The following is a 5,776-nucleotide window of genomic DNA, read 5'->3' on the forward strand; positions in this document are numbered from 1 at the left end:
ACAGGAGTCAACTTGACTACATCTCTGAAAAAAGACAGTGGAGAAGTTCAGTATTGTAAAGTCATAACAAGGCCAGCATTGGACTGTGTAACAGACCATCATTTGCTTATATGGAAATTCAAATTGAAGCTGAATAAAATGAGCTCAACTCCATGAGAAGTAAAAATACAAGTTTACATATACTCCACCTATACTTGGAAATCATCTCAAGAATATAACTGAATAACCATGTTATTCTATGCATAGTACAGATTTTCAGACTGTACAAATTGAACAGGCATCGTGAAAAGATACGATACCGATGCAATTAAATGACATGGTTTTAGGATTTGAGAAGATTCATCAACAGTGTGAGATACGCAGATGACAAAATTTTGCCTTCTAAAAGTGAAGAGAATTTGAAGCACTTATTGAAGATTGGAGACAACAGTTTTTGTTGTGGATTACATGTCAATATAAATGAAACAAAAATCCTCCTAGCTTTACTAATAAACAATATAAATAAAACATAAATACAAATAGAGAAATTATCGATATTACCCAGTATTTCATTGTCTTTAAATCCACATTCACACCCAAGGATACAAAAGTCAAGAAATCAAAAGATTTTACCTTGGACAAATCAGCTGTCAAAGACCTCTTTAAGCACTGAAGAGAAAGGATGTCATTTTATAGGCTAAGCTTCACTTGGCCCAAGTCATAGTATTTTCAATTGCTTTCCATTCATTTAAAATTCAGACAATTAATAAGGGCGACTTAATAAGAATTGATGTTTTTATTGTAGTGTTGTCAAAGAATATTGACTATACCATGGACTACTAAATGAATGAACAAATCTTGTGGGAAGACATTTGGCTAGAGTGCTCCTTAGAGGCAAGGATGGTAATAAGGCATCTCACATGAATTGTGCATATAAAGAGCCAGTCACTAGAAAAGGACACCATGCTTGGAAAAGTAGAAGGTCAGTAAAGAAGAAGACTGTTAATGAAATGATTGATGCAATGACTGCCCCGATGGGATTATGAGGATGGTGCAGCATCAAACTGGGCTTACTTATGTTGTACATGGACCCAGCATGAGTCAAAATCACCTCCATAGAACCTAACATCAGTATTAATCCTTTCAGGAGAAATAAATTATAAACTTAAAAAAACTCAGCAAAAAGAATAGGAGGCAAGAACAATTTTTAAAATGAGAGAAGCTTAACTTTCATATAAGTGAATGAATTTTCATTCTTGTAGATTTGATTCCACTTTCTTTAGGTCCAGTTTGAACTTGCATATGAGTAGTTGATGGTCTGTTCCACAATCAGCACCTGGACTTCTTTTTACAGCTGATATTGAGTGTCTCCAACGATTCTTTCCACAGATATGATCAATCTGATTACTGTGCAGATCATCAGGTGAGGCCCATGTTTATAGCTACATTTTATGTTTCTTATAAAAGGTATTTGTTGTTGCTGTTGTTAATTTCCATCAAGTTGATCACAATTCATAACAACCCTATGAACAAAAGACCTGATGTTTTTCTATAACTATCATAACTTCCCAAGGTTCATTGACTATACAAAATTCTATCATTTTATTTCCAGCCTCATGTATGTCACTAAGTCTATATTTTCCAACTACAGATCCTTCTCTGTCACCAACTTTTGCATTCCAGTCACCTATTTTGATTAGACATTCTTCTGGTACTCTCTGCTTCCTGCCAAGATCCATCTGACATTGATAATAATGCCCCTAGTTCCACAACTTCTTCTAAACCCAGCTTGTATTTTTGGTAGTTCTCTGTCAATGTACTGTTTCTTCTGGATAATCTTCAGCAGGATTTTGCCAGTGTTTGGTATTAGTGATGTTGTTTGATAATTTCCACATTCTGTCAGATCACCTTTTTTTTTGGAATGGGAATAAATATGAATCTCTTCTAATCAGGTGGCCAAGTATTAGTTGTCCTCCATATTTCTTGGCACAACTTGGTGAACACATGCAGGGCAGGATCTGTTTGCTGAGATACGTAAATTGGCATTCCACTAATTCCTAGTGTTTTATTTTTGCCAGGTCCATCAGAGCAGTCAGCACTTCCTCTTTAATCACCTTTGCCTCTTGATCGTATGTTGTTTCTTGAAATTCTTCTGTGTCAACCTATTCTTTTTGGTACAATGAGTATACTCCTTCCATCGTCTTTTAATGCTTTTTGAATCATTCAATATTCTGCCCAGAGCGTCCTAAGCATGGCAACTTGTGGCTTGAATTCATTCTTTAGTTATTTCAACTTAAGAAATGCTGAGTGAGCACATAGCAACTGCAACACCAGTGAACAAGTTCTCACCAAATTAACTCTCCCACAGATAAAAACTATGGACACAACAAAGAAGAACCAAAACAAATGTCAAACAAACAAACAACAATAAAAACAATAAAGTCGATTTTCTGAGCTCATTGGAAAGTAATGAAAAACAGAATGAGTGAGGAGGGAGGTCAATAATTGGAAGAAGGGAACAACAGGAGTGGATCTTCCATTTCTATTACTTCTGACAATGTTTAGCTAGGCCCATGTGAACTAAGAGAGATAGCTAAAAGGAAAAAAAAAATCAACAGTATTTCTTAAGAAGAGGACAAAGTTCTAGGAAATAAGACAGAAATTTAGGGAAGAATTCTGAAAGGAATGTTACAGAGGAGAAAGGGAGATTTAATTTTGTATATAATCTCTGTCCAAATATCTGTCTGATTCTTCAACTATACATGTATGGGAGAGGCTTCATATATCCAGAGTTAAAACATACAAAAAATTTTCCCTGTATTGAGACTTAAGCTGTCATTCAATAGATAAAGGTCACAATTAGAGTAAAGCCAAGTTTAACCAAGTTTAACCTGTTTAACCAAAACAAAATGTCTCTCTCTCTGGGAAAATACAGCAGAATACAGTGTCTATGAAACATGTTAGTCACAATACATAAGATACAGTCTATAATTGTTAACATGCAGAATAAGAGGAAAATAATAGTATTCTTTAGAAAAATGACAAGCAAACAAATTATAATGATATTCCAGATCTTGGCACTAATTAGCCAAATAGAATTTTAGAGTCATTATTGAGTTAGGATGTTAGTTAAAAATATTGAGTATACCTTAGATGTCTAAGGAAAAAATTGTCTTGGAAGAAATATTAACACTCTCAAGGACAAGAGAAGACTTTGTCTCTTGTATTTTGGATCTGTTATCAAAAGAGATCAGCTTCTGGAATAGAATATCATATTTGGTAAAGTAAAAGCTCAATGAAAAAGAAAAAAGACCTTCAATGATTGACACGGAGATTTCAGTAATGAGTGAAGTACAGTAATGAGTATGAAAATAGCCTAAGCCTGTGTTTTGGACATGTGGTCACAATGCATTGACTGAGTCAACATATAACAACAATTTTTCAACTATTCCCAATGAAGTAATGATGAAAAATGCAATAAAGGAGGAAATAGGAAAGCTTGTAAGAGAAAGAATTGAAAACAAGAGAACTCAAGAGTATCTTCTATAAGGAATTCCCTGGGTGGGCTATAAGCGGGAAGGGGATATTCCGTTAATTTGACAAGATGAGATAGAAATCGTCCAACTTTATTAAGAGAAAAGAAAACATATTAAAAATGGAAAAATTCATCAAAACCTAAAACTCTAACATAGGTTTAAATTTGTTGCAGTTTTCTATACCTGCTATAAACCATTACTTTAATTTTAATGCTTTAAAATAATACAAATTTATTATTTTATTTTTAGCACTTAAATATCTAATACTAGTTTCAATGAACTGTAAAAAGATATTGGCAGGACTATATTTATTTTGCTTGGAGGCCACTAGCTGCTTCACAGGAGAATTATAGGCAATCTGCTCCACGTGATTAGTTGCCTCTGAAAACCCACAGGAGGGTCAGCTATGGGTTTGTTCTGACTATATGATTGTGGTGTTGTTGTTAAGTGCCATCGAGTCATAGGCAATATGGTACACAACAGTTCACTTTGGAGGCTTTGTGAGAATCTGATTTCTGGCTTATAGGGACAGCTACATTCTTTGTTTCAAGGCACCTTCATTTAAAAACCAGGAAACACAAATCATGGTTATTTCATATAATATCACTATGACCTCATTTTCCACATCCCTCTTGCATTTTTAAGTATCTTTACAATTACTTAGAATTCACTTTCACTTAAATTGGCTCACTTAACATCTACTGCTACACTGGGGAGATGGTGGAGTATTTAAGTGCTCAGTAGCTCACTGAAAGGTCATCGTTCAAATCCACCAGGGTCTTAGAGAAGAATTATGTGACAATCTGCTTCTACAAAAATCTAAAGGCTTAGAAATCCTATGGAACAAACATACTCTGTCTTCAGGATTATTATGAGTTGGAATTCACAGCAACCGGTTTTGTTTTTGGTTTCTTGCCATGTAATGTAACATTTTTAAAAACTGTAGATATGAGGATTTAGATTTAATTGGTGGGTAGAGGGTTATTTTACCTACCACAGAGTACCAGAAGGAAATGAGAATAGAATGGGACATGTCATTAATTTGAAAAAATAATGGCAAAGCCAATAATTAACCAAATTTGGTCAAATACAAAAAATTGCAGATGGAAGAAATTTAGCAACTCCCGAGCAGGATACACGCAAACAAATCCACATGCAGCAAGATATTTTAAATTCAAATTGCTGGAAATGAAAATGAACCAGAAAATATTGAAAACAGTCAGATTAAAATTACACATTAGACATAGGGAACAAAGATGTAGATGAATGTTCATGTCTCATCAGAAATTATGGAATTCAGGAAACATAGAGACATTATTTTTATAAATTATGTTGAATTTAATATAATTCACTATCAAATAGTATACTTAAAGAAAGGTTAAAAGAAGTTTAGCATATAAGACATAAACTGTGATCTGAAGAAAGAAATAAGAGTTGAAAATAACAAATATCTGAATAAATTATATTTTTACTTATCTTAATTTCTTTAAAATTTATATAGCTTTATAAAGCAAAAAATTATAGCATAGATTGGCAGCTTTTATATCTAAATGTTATGCATTTTAGGAGGAAAAATGGAATAAGTGAATTTATTTGAAGAGTAACATTTTCAAAAGAGGTGTTGCAAATCTGCTGTCAAAAACCCCTTAAGAGTATTAAACGGCAACCACTTCAGCTTAATGGCTAAGGTATATCTGACCCAAACCATGGCATTTTCCATTAAGCCATATGCTACGAAAGATGAATAAGGACAATTAATAAGGAAGCCCACAGAAATGCAATAAAGTTTTATGTTTAGAAGTGAAAAAAAAAATAAGGAAGCCCAAAGAATTGTTGCCTTTAAATTGTAGTATAGTGAAGAGTATTGGCTATCTTATGCACTATCAAAAGAACAAGTCTCTCTTGAAGGAAGCACTGCTTAGAGACAAGGATGATGAAACTTCATCTCATACTTTGGGCATATTGTCAGGAGACAACAGTCCATGGAAATACAAATCTGCTTGTAAAAGATAAACAAAAGAGAGGAAGACTCTCAACTAGATGGATTACAGCAACCAACTTGAGCATGGTGGAGATTGTGGGGATGGTGTAGGATCGGACTAATGTTATTCATTGTGTCCTGTGAGTCAGCATTGGCTAGATAGTTCCTACAATAGGAAAATCACTCCTACAAAAAATTCAAAGTGGCATTAAAACATTAACAGAAAAGTCTAGTAATTGGCTGAAAGCAAATAATACCAGAGATATTTATTTGTATTCTA

This window comes from Elephantulus edwardii, unplaced genomic scaffold (genome assembly GCF_000299155.1).
Source record: "Elephantulus edwardii isolate Elephantulus edwardi_28Jun2011 unplaced genomic scaffold, EleEdw1.0 scaffold00030, whole genome shotgun sequence".
Lineage (NCBI taxonomy): Eukaryota > Metazoa > Chordata > Mammalia > Macroscelidea > Macroscelididae > Elephantulus > Elephantulus edwardii.